At 45.7% G+C, this 13,963-nt stretch overlaps 1 protein-coding gene across 2 annotated transcripts in view; it reads left to right on the top strand.

Moving 5' to 3' along the window:
- Positions 1 to 13,963, top strand: part of SETBP1 (SET binding protein 1) — a 267,221-nt gene that overhangs the window by 1,644 nt on the left and 251,614 nt on the right. The window lies entirely within an intron of this gene.

The raw sequence follows: 13,963 nt of genomic DNA on the forward strand, positions 1-13,963 counted from the left end.
GCCCGCCCGCCCGCCTGCCTGCCTGCTTGCCTGCTGTATTTATGTCTCCAAAAGGCAGTTGAGAGAAGGATTTCCGATTCGTTTCCGCTTCAAATAAACGGCCCCGATAATCCCGGGCCTGACGCCTGATGCTCGAAAGGCACTTGGCCGCCGGGAGCCCAAGCCGGGCAGGCGGGGGGGACACGGGGCACACCCGGCTCGGACACCCCCGGCGGGCAGCTCCCCTGGCCTCGGTGGGGAGATGAGAGGGGTTCGGTGCCCTGGGGATGCGCACGGGGGATGCGAGGGGAGCGCCCACCCGTTCCGGTGCCGTGGGGTGGCGGTGTCCCCGCGGCTGCCGGGAGCCGGGCTCACCCAGCCGGGCTCTGGGAGGAGAGGGAGGATGGAGGATGGAGAGAGCCTGGCAGGCTGCTCCCGCGGCGTGCAGAGGTGTTTCATTAGGCACCGGCCCCGCTCTGGGGTGGGGGGGACCCTCCGTGTGTCCTTCTGTGTCCGTCTGTCACACACACACACGGGAAAGGATGCAGAGGAGAGGGCAGAGCTGGCCAGTGCTCCGCTGTCGGGGAGAGCATCCGAGCCTCCTGGCGTGGGTGGAATTGTTCCAGGAGGAGAGGGCTGCTGGCAAAGCCAGTCCTGGGTGGAATATTGCCGGCCCAAATGGGAAGGATCGGTGGTTTGGGAGCCCCTGCATGCAGGGTTGACTCGGCGCAAGCTGCAGAAATGGTGTTATCAGGTGTCTGAAGACAGGGAGGGACAGTATGAACCTGAGGAAACAAGTGGAGCCTGTGTTGTGGAGAGCAAAAAAAAAAAAGTTCTTATCAGGGGACCACAGAATCATAGAATGTTTTGGTTGGAACGGATGTTAAAGCTCATCTCATTCCAGCCCCATTTTCCCCCAGGGCAGGGACACCTTCCCTTAGACCAGGCTGGTCCAAGCCCCATCCAGCCTGGCCCCAAACCCTTCCAGGGACTGGACACGTTCATGGGAAAATGTGCAAGTGTCTGTTTCATGCACAGCTTTCTGCACTTCCTCAGCTTTTGCTGAGATTACACCCTCATCAGAAGCTCCTTCCACTCAAAGGAGAAACTTTTTTCCATCTCCATTTGTTTTTTAGCTGAAAGGAGAAAAAAAAAAAAGCCCATCCACACAATGGACTTGTACTTTAATCTGTGCTCTTAGCTCAGAAGGGTTATGTAAAAATAGGGAAAAAACAAAGGCAGAAACACTCAGTGAATGGAGACTTCTCTTCCATCTCTTATTGGCTTCAACTTTTTTTTTTTTTTTAACTTCTCAGACTCAAAGTTTTAATTGAAACCAGAAGTCTATTGAGAAGTAACTGAGCCAAGAAAACCTCTGTTTTCTCTGCAACTAGGGATGGGGAATAAATAATTTTTAGCTGATGTTATTTCAAGTCGTTTGAGCTTTTTTTATTCCTGCCAAAAAGCCCAGCATAGATTATTAACACATTATCATTTTAGGAGGATGCACTTTTTGAAATGCTATAAAATGGTGTGTTAGGTTTGTGCAGAGCCATAAACTATGTTGGTTGTTGGCAAACAAAAGAAACAGTGGCCATGATTTATTATTAATAATGATCATAACTGAGCTATTTAGCTTGATTTGATATACACTGGTTTCTCTGCTGAGGTTGCTCTGTATTGTTTTCAATAATATTGTACTTTGATTAAATTGGGAACTGTTCTTGTTTAACAACTGCTATTGCTGTGTGCTTAATTAACTCAAGGAATTAAATGCTCAGAAAGGTGCAACCATAATTTTTTTGGCTTCAGATGCTGCTTAATCTCCTCTTCTGCTCTTTTTTGACCCATCCTTTGAGCTCCTTTTCCCTACCACACACATCCTTTAGGTGCAAGTGCCAATTTGCCAACAGGACTCTTGTTTTCCATTACCAGATTTGCCTAATCCCAGTTTCAGTGACTTTGTTTCCCTCTCAGTAGGGCTCAATTTCTCACACATAATCTTTCCCTTCTGTTTTCTTTCCCCTTTGGACAACAGCCTCCAGGACTGAAAACTCTTGCCTTGTGCCCTGAGACTTGCAATTACGCAGCAATTTTGACTCTTGACCTAACTAGTAGCAAGAAAGGCTATTGTCTAATGAACCACGTAAAAACAGTTCTAGGATCCAACAGATTGCTGTGATGGAAATGAAAGATGTCCCAGTGAACTGATGACTGATTTGTTTAACCATATGCCTAGGCGGTTTTCCTTGCTCCCCATCAACCACCCATCTCTGGAGTATCTGTGATCTGTGGGCCTGTGGCAATGCTGAAAGGCAGGATTAATAACTGCCAAAATGCTCTCCATGAAGCACGGGGGGACCGATTTTAAGCCATGCTCAGAACATGCATTTTGCCCACCATAGCATGCAGGCATGCAGGGTTTTAGATTTTTAAGTGCTGTGTTTAAGCGTGCTTCAGGTGATGAGGGCAGCAAATCTGTGTGTAAAAATCACAGAATCAGAGATTTGTGTTGGAAGGGAGCTTAAGCATCATCTCATTCCACCCCTCACCGTGGGCACGGACATCTTCCATCATCCCAGGCTGCTCCAAGCCCTGTCCAATTTGCCTTGAACTTCCCCAGGGATTCAGGGGCAGCCACAGCTGCTCTGGGAAACCTGTGCCAGGGCCTCACCACCCTAACAGGGAGCAATATTTTTCTAATATAGGTGACCTATAAAATAATAAGTAGACAGAGGAAATCCATGGTAAGGTCTAGCCTCATTGCTGGGAAGTCCAGGAAACCTTAGGGCAGCATAAACACAAAGTTTAGAGCTAGTGCAAAGAGACTCTGTGGGAGAACCTTAGTGGAGAAGGTTCCCAGTGTTTTGCTGCAGGGCTTGTGGTTTCTACTGGGACTGGTTTTGCTGCTGTTGTAGGTTCTGTTCTCATTACTTTCTTTCCAGCTTGATAGAAAAAGGCTCTCTTTCCCGTTATTCTTGCTGAGGAAATAAAATTACTTACACTTTTAGGAAATTGTCACCTTGATTAAAGATGGACTTCAAAACCCCTCAACTCAGTGTTTGAGCCTGGGGGGACTGTCAGATCTGAAAGCGATTTGCAAACATTGGATATTGGGACTTTTCTTTCGTTCTGATATAGACATTAAATGAGTTTGCAAGTGTATGTGGTTAGCAACACCTGGAGACTGTTTCTTTCTCCTCCCAGTGAGAAGGCTTCACCTGAAGTTCATTTGGATTTTTGGACCTGTTTAGAGGTCTGCTGGGTGCTGGGACCAAGCACAGCTCTGCAACAAGCAGCTGGACTCTGAATTCACATTTGACTGGTTGTAGAGAGTACAAAGTTTAGGGAATGAACAGCTGAGGGAATAAAGGAAGACAAAATAATTTCTTAAATTGAATAAAAGCAGTCAGAGAATCTTTCAGAGCTGAGAAAATGAGTGAAGGAAGCACCTAATTTCTATTTATCGGCTCTTGAGAGAGAGCAGGGTTAGGAGCTATTTTGCCCTTTTGGAGCTGGATTTACTTTGGAGGACAAATTGTCCAAATGCAATGATGAACTTTTCAGTAAGGTTTGAGATGACTGGGTATGAAAAGAAACCTTCTGACATTACTTCATTTAGGGTTTTGTTGTCTTTTATGTCTCTTCAAAAGACCAAGCAGAAACTTTGAAGAGCAGGTGACCAAAGAGGAAGGTGTCCAGGGAAATACTCTGGGAATACAGACCTTGGTGCTGCTCACACACCCCTGGGTCAGGTTTACTCCTGCTCATGAGCAGGCACTCTGGTGGGGCTTGTGTCCTTGTCCATCCAGCACAGGGGTTTTTCAGGGAATACAGGAGTTGTGCAGGTGGTGAGGATGAATTACCTTTCCTGTGCAGGGCTGCTGAGTGTGATGTGCCCTTTTGAATGAGTGGAAAAGCCATGCAAGAGGAGGCCAATTTCCACACAACGCTGAGGTCACAAGGTGGTGATAAGGCTCTGACCTGCCCTGGTGAGCACCAGAGCATGAGGTGGCCCAAGGCTTGGCTCTGCAATACATTGGGAGGAGATGGCATTGTGGCTAAATACTGTCGTGGGGCCACTTACTCATCTTCTGAAAAGAGGGTATTCCTGGCTCCGTGAGGGCTGCTGTGCAATCCTGGGCAGACAAGAGCTCTGCGAGGATGGCAGCAATGACAGCAAAGTTTCTTCTACTGTAGTATGGCATAACTAGTAACAGTGCTTGGGAAATCTTTTCAGAAGAATGTGTGGTAGGCAAGCATAGGGTAACCCAGGACTCACTCAAACACCTCAAAATTAGAGATGGGTTAAAGATTGGAAGCCTGAGGTTTTAAGTTACTTTGAAATTTTTGTTAGCCTTAACCTTTAAAACTGAGATATGTATGTATACAATGAATCATCCTCTTTTTGCCCTGGCATTTTAGCAGATGGAGAAGCCAGTTTTAAGATGGAAGGGAGAAAATGATGACACTCAAACCAGAGGTCAAGCTGCAAGGTGTTACAGGCACGTCTTCCCTCAATATGAATCCACATATCCTGAATGTCCGACTGATGTGATTTCTAAGACTTGGACACTGGCCTAACTTCCCTCTGTGTTTCCAGACCCAGCATATTCTGGAGTGATGCTGTGATCCCTGTCTACCTCTCCTCAAGACTCACTAAATACTTGGCTTTGGAGCATGTGGTGGGGTTTCTACTGAAACTCCTCTGAAATCCTATTAGTTTCCTAGACAAGGAAACCCTTCCTGTAGTTTTTCTTTCCCCTTTTTTTTTTTTTTTCTTTTTTTTTTTTTTTTTTCTCTCTCTCTAAAGCCTTCCTATGGAGCTCTATAGTGGGAATTCAATAGAATTCTATACTGGGAATAATTCTCTGCTGAATCCCTTTTTCAGAAGGGATCAGAGACACAAAGCTTAACTGGGGGAGTTCAGTAAGTGTTCAAACAGGACTGTACACATGTAAAGTGCTATAGCAGGCATCTGGGCAAAGTGTTACTATACATGCCTATTGTTCCTAAGGTTGCAAATCAGTTTAAAATATTAACCCATACATCCACATCCTTGCAATTTCCATAAATCTTCAACTAATGGGCTGAAAAATGGCATGCTTTCTCTCTGTTTCGTGACAATTTTCTTCCTGAAAAGTTGAATAAGCCTCTCCAGCTATCAGTTTTGTTTTCCATCGATTCAGAAAAAGTGAGAGTGGAAAAAGGAAACACTTTCTCTTTTTAATTATTCTAACTGCATGCTTTTAAAGATGACAGTAGTCTCTATCTTATGGATGTAAGGTTTCTTGATGGCCTCTGTCATCTTTTGGTGTTTGAGTGAGACAAAAATTGGAGGCCATGGTTCCTGATGCCATGACAGATTGGAGTGTAGACATCCTGAAGTTAATGGTATTCTTGTAGGCTGTTGGCTTAAAGAGAAGGGCACTGGCCCAACAAATCCAAATTGGATAGGAGTCATAAATGGCTTTTTTTCACAGGTGTTGTGTACATTAGATTAGAGTTCTGTGTCATAGGAGGTACTCACAGGAGCATGAGTCCTGCTCCTCCACATCTATCACCAGCGTGGAAGAGACATCTGCTCTTAAAACACGCTGTCTTGTAGGTGTGGCTTTTAGGACAGAACACTTTCTTCATCCTTAGCTCAGCAAACAGACCTCCCAAAGTCCTTAAGGAAAACTTTTGATTAAAAAAAGTAGTGTGAGTAAAAAATGAAATAACAATAAGCTGCGGCATGCTTCTAGGTAGGAGCTGAGAACTTATTCAAGCCCACAGCCATCTCCAGATGAGGAGCAGCAGCACAGACACCTCAGTTCAGGGCTCTCTTGGCCCATCACAGCCAACAGACCAAACTTTGGCTGGGAGATAAGTGAAGGATTCAGATTAAGAGACGGCAATCCAAGGTTCATTGGTGAAGAGAGGTGGTAACCATGACTGACTCAACACTAGATTCCTCTTCAAGTGTTGATCCCTTCCCAACCTTTAACATCCTCCTGGAGTCAGTGTTAGAAGTATTACAAGTGACAGAATGAGAGGAAATGGTCTCAAGTTGCTCCAGGGGAGGTTTAGATTAGATAACAAGAATAAATTGTTTCCTGGAGGGTTGGTCAGCCATCGGAACAGGCTGCCCTGGAAAGTGTTAAAGTCACCATGCATGAGGTGATCAAAAAAATGTGTGGATGTGGCACTTGGAGACATGGGGTGGCCTCGGCAGTGCTGGGGAATAGTTGGACTCCATGATCTTAGAAGGCTTTTTCAACCTGAATGATTCTATGGGTCTATAGGAGTAATAATCCAAAGCGCTGGTCCTGCTTCAATAAGGATTTGAGTGGTGAATCTGGGGCTCCTGACCCTCTGTGCTGCCTTGGAGGGAGCCCGATGTGTGCAAAGAGCACAGTAAAGTAATTGAGCTGGAGAGGCCTTTCAGGCCTGCAGATACTCAGCAGGCTTTTATCTCCTCCTGACTCAACTTCACACAGCACTTCTGTAACCACTTCCTCTTCAGCCTCATTAGAGGCAAAGGTGTTCCTTCTCTTTGCCCACAGCAGCTATCAGCTATCTTGCCTTTATTCCTGGCCTCAGGTCTTCCCATCAGCATGCTCCCAGCTAATGTTTTTGTGCCTCTTGATATCACTGCCCCAGCACTGTGAGCTGCTCTTTGTCCCGTGTGCATCCAGCTGCATCCACCAGTGTCCAGGGCAGCTTTTGCCTCCTGACTTTTCCTTTTCTTCTTCTTCTTCTTCTTCTTCTTCTTCTTCTTCTTCTTCTTCTTCTTCTTCTTCTTCTTCTTCTTCTTCTTCTTCTTCTTCTTCTTCTTCTTCTTCTTCTTCTTCTTCTTCTTCTTCTTCCTCCTCTTCTTCTTCCTCCTCTTCTTCTTCTTCCTCCTCTTCCTCTTCCTCTTCTCCTTCTCCTTCGTCTTCTTCATCTTTGTCTTCTTCTATCTATGAGGCTTTAAGGGAATTTCTTGTATTTCTGGCCCTGACATTCTCTTTCCCCCAAAAACTTGATGTATTCTGCAGGACAAAGCACTCCCAATGTTTTCCTTCAGATACCCCAAATTATTGCTATTCTTGTATGCCCTTTAGACACCCTTTTTCTCACAGTCCCCTCTTGGTGTTGGGGATGCTTGGTGTATTTTACAGGACCAAGCAAGGCACCACTGCTTACTCAGCATGGAAACACACAGTGCAGTGTCCTGGATGGACAAAATCCAAACTTTCTTACTCCCAGCATGGTTTGAAGCACACAGAATGGAATAACATGGGATGTGTTGTTTGTACAGACTCCAGACTGGGCACGGGATAGATCCTGGACTGAAGCCTTTTAGGTCCTCCTTGTGCCATCACTTATGGCTCTGAGGAACGGATGCTGAGCCAAGACATGGTGCATTCCCCATCGGATGTGCTGTTAGATTTTATTTATTTCTCTGTTTTTCCCAAAGGAAGAGGAAGCTGGTCTATTTGGCACATGAGAGAGCAAAAATGAAATAATGGAGAAGGGGAGGGAAAAAAAAGGTGAAAGAAGGAGTTCTGTGGCAGCAGCAGTAAATAAAAACAAAACTCTCATTAATGATTCATGCAGAGAAATAATTTTCCACACATTTTGTGGTGCAGAGGGAAATGTTTGATCAGAGGGAGAAGAAGAGATTGTTGCTCTGCCATGACGGTGTTAGAAGGAGGCTACTGTGTATGATGGCAGCTCTCCAAGAGCAGAGTCAATCTAGGAAAGTTTGGTAACACAGATGATGGAATTGTACAGGGGTTTGCTTTCTGTGGCTGATCTCTGTGCCAATAACCTTTCCCTAAATACCCATAAAACTTTCCATTTGTAGCCTGGAGTAGCTGCTGCTACCTCCAGGATGGTGTGCTTGGCATGAGCTGGCTGGAACATACTAAGTATTTAAGTCCCCTTCTGTGCACATTGACACTTCTTCCCAAAGAGTTTTATGGCTGTTGTTAATGGAATAAATTCTATCCTTGCAGTGGCACACACTCAGCTGCATCCAGCAGAGTGCTCAGGGTGGTCTCCTGGGTCAAGCCAGGAGTCACCTCTGATCGTGCATCACACTGAGAGTGATGATCATTGGTCTGGGAGCTCAGCAACCTGTTGTTGATCTGACTTAGGCAAATTTACCAGCTTGACTTTTTTGTGTTGTAATGAGCTGAGGCACAGCTGGCATCTCCTTCTGCTTTTCAGTGTCCTGGAGGCCTGACGTTCACAAGGAAAATGGGCAAAAACCACATGCCAGCTATGGATGTCATTAGGATCAAACACTACCCTTGATTTCCTAGAGAAGTTGTAAATGCCTGGAAATGTTCCAGGCCAGGTTGGACTTGAGGTTGAAGCAACCTGGTCTAGTGGAAAATGTTCCTGCCCATGGCAGGGGGCTGGAAAAAGATGGTTGTTAAGGTCCCTTCCAACACAAACCAAATTTTTGTTGCCTACCTCGGAGGGAACAAATGGGGGGAGTTTGATCATTTTAGAGACCAGAAGCCTCTGTGAGAAGGTGTTCACAGGTCGGATGACTGCACTCCCTTTCCCAACACTGACACAGCTTTACGTTATGAGTGAGTAGATTTACAAAACCTTGGTAGATTTCTGAGGCAGGAGCTTGTAAAAGCCCTTGGGCAGCATGATGGGCACCTCTCCTGCTCCTCCAGAGGGGTGCTTTGCTACGCTGGCCACAGCTGTACCTTGGGCAGTATTGCTTTTATTGTCCTTGTGATTTATGGCCGTGTCAGTTGTTTAATCATTCAGCTGGCCCTCCTGCAAGCCCTCTATGATAGCTAGTTACTTACATAGAAAGGTGACTATCTGATCTAATTATAAAGTCTCAAACCTAATTATGGAGTCAGATATGATTCCATAATCTACTCTAAATGTGTCTATGTTGAGAAGACAGATACGTGTGTGTGTGTGTGTGTGTGTGTGTGTGTGTGTGTGTGTGTGTGTGTAATGTGCACAATTACATGCCTCTAATTACAGGTGTGCTTGGATTTTCAATTATTTCTGCCCCTTTGTCTTGGGCAGGATGTTTGCAGCTTCATCTGGCTGTGACAGATATTTGGTTTACCACATCTTTTCCCCTCCAGTGTGACTTTTCCTGGCTCCCTTTGCCACACTTGGGCACACGGAGGCACAGCCATCAGTCAGTGTTGCTCAGGAGGTGCAGAGGGATGGTAGCTCTTGGACTCAGCACAATCTGATGGAAACAAGTGAAGATTACATTTCTGGCAACTGATATTAACTCTTGCTCCTTGTTTCCACGTGGATAACCCACCTCTGGGACAGCTTGCATCCTGTTCCTTTGTAGAAATTCCTCACGTAATGCATGCAAAATCAGAGGCAGAGTTAGAAGATTTGAACAAAAGCAGAGCTGGAGACAGGGGGACCATATGAAGAGCAATCAAATTTCTTCTAATTCACCCTACTAATAAATTACATACCTTAGTTAGATGGACACAAGGCAGGTGACAGGGAGAGGGTGTTTCCTCTGTGATCCATAATGTGGACAGAAAATAACTACCACAGTCATTATTTGAGCTCCCTGCCAAAGTTGGATTGTTCTCTCAGAGGATCATGCCCTCAGGAAGTATGAGAGGCTGTGGTCCAAAGTTGCCATAAATCCATCTCCAGGGCTCTGAGCTGTGGATTAAATACAGTACTGGTACATGATACTGATCCAGTAAAAACTCCTACTGGTTCAAATTTGCTCAAAAAAAAAAAAAATTGCAGATTTAATTTTATCCCAGAAGACTTTGTATTGTATCATGTTATGTCACTTGTCTGCACCACTCAGGCGTTATGGCTTACAAATTTTCCCATCCTCTGGAACTGACTTTAAGTCACCACAAAGGAAATTTTAAGCCTCATGTTTTGTGCTTGCCCATTCCACAGAAGTGTGATGAGAAGCCTGTTCCTGAGCAGCATCAAAGTCATGCTGCTGGCTATCTGGCAGTGCATGGACAGAGACCACAACCAAGCATGAAATTCCAATTTCTTTTTGCAAAACAATAACGGAGGAAGAGGCTGGGGCCATTTTTGTACTCCAGTATGGGTTAACTGGGTTGAGTACAGCTTGTCACATGCTGGGATGTTGGGTTTTTAAGACCCATGACAAATTCTGAAGTTTCAAGACACTGCTCATAAAAGCAGGTTTCTGACCAAAACTTGCCCTTGGCTGCAACATGGGTTGTCCACTGGCTTCTGGCCCAGAGGCAGCTGCATTTCCACAGTGTCATCCATGACCATGGAAGCAACCTGGGAGTCTTTGGAGTGAAAGGTGAAATCTCATCATTAAACACTGCTGCATAGTCTCCAGTGCTTTGTGATGAATGGTTTTAGGAGGATGGAGTGTAAAGAAGGTTCCGTGATTCCTGATATTTTGCAGAGATTAGGGATTTAATGCAACGTCCAATGGAAGAATGGAAAATCCAAAGGCAACCTGATAGGCACAGAGTTTGAAAAGTTGTGACCTCTCCTTTGCATCCCCCATCAGCCTCAGACTTGTGCTTTAGTTTCCACTGACTTGAACCTGTTTAACAGACTTTTTTCTTTTTCACTCATTCACTTTGGATTTTATGAATGAAATTAAAGCAGTCTCAGTAGTTACAGTGGTATTAGTGTAGAAGGAATTTGGACAGCACCTCTTAACATTGCTCCCACTTCCCTGCTGGTGCTCCTAGTGCTTGAGCAGTTCAGAGGAACTGCAGAAACCCTGGGCAGCTGAGCCTGCCCTGCTTGCCTGTGTCAAAACAGTGTTTGCTTGCTCCTAATGTGGTTGCTGTCCCACTTAGAATCACACAATCATAGAACCACCTCCAAGGTCACTGAGGCCAAGCTTAAGGCAAAAGCTGTGCCAAGTATTATGTCCACTTTCAATTCACAGAAAACCCCAAGCGGGTGGATTTTCCCTCCCTCCTATTGGCTCTCACCTCTGTTTTTGTCCTCTGCAAAATTTCACTTTAATCACCTTATAGCTGGGGCATCTGAATACTCACAAGCACCAGGTTGCCTGAGGCAGAAGAAGGGAGCATATTCAGAACCCCTAATAGGAGACATCCAGTATGACCCAAATGGGGGTTTTGCACTTGAAGGTCTTTGCCTCGATAAGAGTGTTTGAGGTGCCCAGAGGAGCTGATAAGAAACTTGAGCACTGGTAACAAGGCTGAGCAAGCAGGCGTTTGATTATTTCTCAGTACTTATCAGAGGAAGTGTGAATCTCTCCCTAATTAAGAGCTAATGCCAACTTCTGTGAAATTTATTGTCATTCACCTGTGAATTATCCTCCTCAAATTTAACTTGACTGCAGGAAGCCTGCTAGCAGTAACACTTTCCTCAGCGAGCTTAATTTGGATGGTAAAATGCCTCTGTAGCTGCTTATTGAACAGGACTTGATGCTGGTGAGCACTGGAGGCCTGGAACGACAGCCTGGATCAACACTTAGAAGTTCAGACATACCCCTTGTCCTGGGTATTTAAAATAGAAATAGAGCTCTTCCAGCAACAGGACAAGAAGGAATGGCTTTAAACCAACTGAGAGTTGGTTTAAATTGGATGTTGGGAAGAAATTCTTCGCTGTGAGGGTGGTAAAGCCCTGGCTGATGGCTGCCCCATCCCTGGAAGTGTTCAAGGCCAGGATGGATGGGGCTTGGAGCAACCTGGGATAGTGGAAGGTGGCCCTGCCCACAGCAGGGGGGTGAAATGATAGGAGCTTTAGAGTCCCTTCCAATACAAACCATTCTGTGATTCTGCTCACAGGCACTCAGGAGAGGGGAGGCTTCCAGCAGAGGTTACACATTCAGAGGCCTGAAGTGAGGTTTCTAATTAGTCAAAGCACAGGTAGCCTGCCCAAACTAGAAAGACGAGTATGATGTCCCTGCACCCAAGTCATTTAACTATTAACCCTGAAGGAGAGTAAGGAGATATCTAGAACAATGACCTAGTTAATTCTGGGTGCAGCACTTGAGTGCAGGGTTATTTGTTGCTACCTGTGGGTCTGGTGATATCATCTGCAGACTCTTGGCAGAACAGGAGGCCAATATTTTTAAGTTGGGTTTTAAGGTGGATTTGGCATGAATTCATCTGACACGGGTGCAATGCTACGGCTTTATTTATCTGTTGCTTGTTCATGCTGAGCTGGAGGCACACGGCCAAGCAGGGATGAGCACTTGGACATTACGACCCAGCATTTGGGTCCCACAACCAGAAACCTGGCTTTTTATTCACGCTCCCTAAAACATTACCCAATGGCTCAAACCCTGAATGACTCTTCCTGTCCAGGAGCTGCACTGAAGCTCCCGTGCAGGCGAGGGTCCCAGGAGGGCTGGCTCACAAAGGCAATTCCAGCTGTCCCTTTCCTGCACCCTTGGTGGCTGCGGGCTCATCCTGCTGAGCTGCTCCAGAGCCTGCTCTCTGCAGCCAGCAGCGAGAGAGGTTAAAAGCCCGTGGGCGGAGGCCGGCACACAGTGCCCATTGTACATGCGTGCATACCAGAGCGGTAACTCCCTGGAATGCTGCAGCGCCGAGCTTTTACCACCTTGTGTTTGTGTTGCAGCCCAGGAGAGTGTGTACATTGTGTCCCTCTCCGCGTAGATTAACAATGTAAAACGGCAGATAAATAAGACTTTTTTTTTTTTTTTTCTTTTCCTTGATTGGAAGGTGTCTCTGACTCTCATCACCTCCACGAGCACAAGGAGAGGCAAAGTGCAAAGTCAGTCAATTCGGTGGAGCAGCTCCTTGCAACCGGGGTGGCTTTCATGTACTAATTGTGTTAGTAATTAGCAACTACCACATGGTTTGGGTTCAATATGTATGGCACTTTGTAAGGGCATTAACTAACCCACTCTGCAATGGGTTTGAGGGATCTAAGTGCGATTCTTGTTTCCCAGAGGTGAACTGGAGGGACTGGCTGACCACAGGGTGAGTCAGGGCAGGCATGCATGAGACCTCGGAGCTATCAGTTCCTCAAGGTCATCTCACAGGAGGATCAGCTCTGGGAAATGAGTCTCTCCACTATTGCCAGATGTGCAACTCAAGCATAAATATTTTTGTGGTGCTTTTCTATCTCCTGTGAGCTATGGAAACCATCCCTAAGGCCAGATGGCAAGTCCAAGTTTGGGGTTTTTTTCTTCTTTTTTCTTTCTGCTTGGGCTGTCAGCTCGTGCTATTTGTGGGAACTTTATTTGAATTTGTGTCTGCTGAGACCTGGTCCCCAAGTGATTTCATGGAGCTATAGGACACTTAGGACTTTCCACTAGTAGCCCTACATGCCCAGGTCAGAAAAGCGACAGACAGCCACACTCCAGTGAAAATGTGTATCTATAACTAATCAAAGACACTTGTTATTACTTCTTGTTGAATTTCAAGCCCCTGAAAGGTACCTTTAGAAAGCAAAAAGAAGCCAGTGGTACAAGGACATCTGTTTCTTCTAGGTGAGCTGTGCTTTACAGCAGTGTACACTGGCACTCTTGTTCTGATTTGGTGATAGGCAGCAAGATAATTTTCTTTTTTTTTTTTCTCTCTGGCATATCGCTGCCAAGAATGACCTGGGAAACCCCTGGCTGTGCTCAGATCTTGATGGCAGTTGGTCAAGTGTAGCTGAGCTAATCTAGCAGTGAGCTACTCCTGAAAGAGCCAGTCTGAGCTCCCAGCATCTACTCCTGGCAGCGCCTTCCCGTTTCCTTCTCCATTTGCCAGAAGTGTTACTCGTTGTTTCTCCTAAAGTACCAGAAAATATATTTATTTCTCTCCACTAATTTTGTAGACTTACACTTTTTTGTGGATTCTTTTGCTAATTTTGTGGCCGAAATTGGCTCGCCATGAGGGGTGTGTGTGGGGTGGCAATAGGGCAGTTTTAGGGAGGGTGCATGAAAGTACCTCAATGCCTTTAAAAACACCCCACGAGTATTACTAATAACAAGAATTCCTTGGGTGATAGAACTTTTGCCTCAACTGAACATCCACAGCTTCTCCCTTTAACT

Source organism: Ammospiza nelsoni, chromosome Z (assembly GCF_027579445.1).
Source record: "Ammospiza nelsoni isolate bAmmNel1 chromosome Z, bAmmNel1.pri, whole genome shotgun sequence".
NCBI lineage: Eukaryota > Metazoa > Chordata > Aves > Passeriformes > Passerellidae > Ammospiza > Ammospiza nelsoni.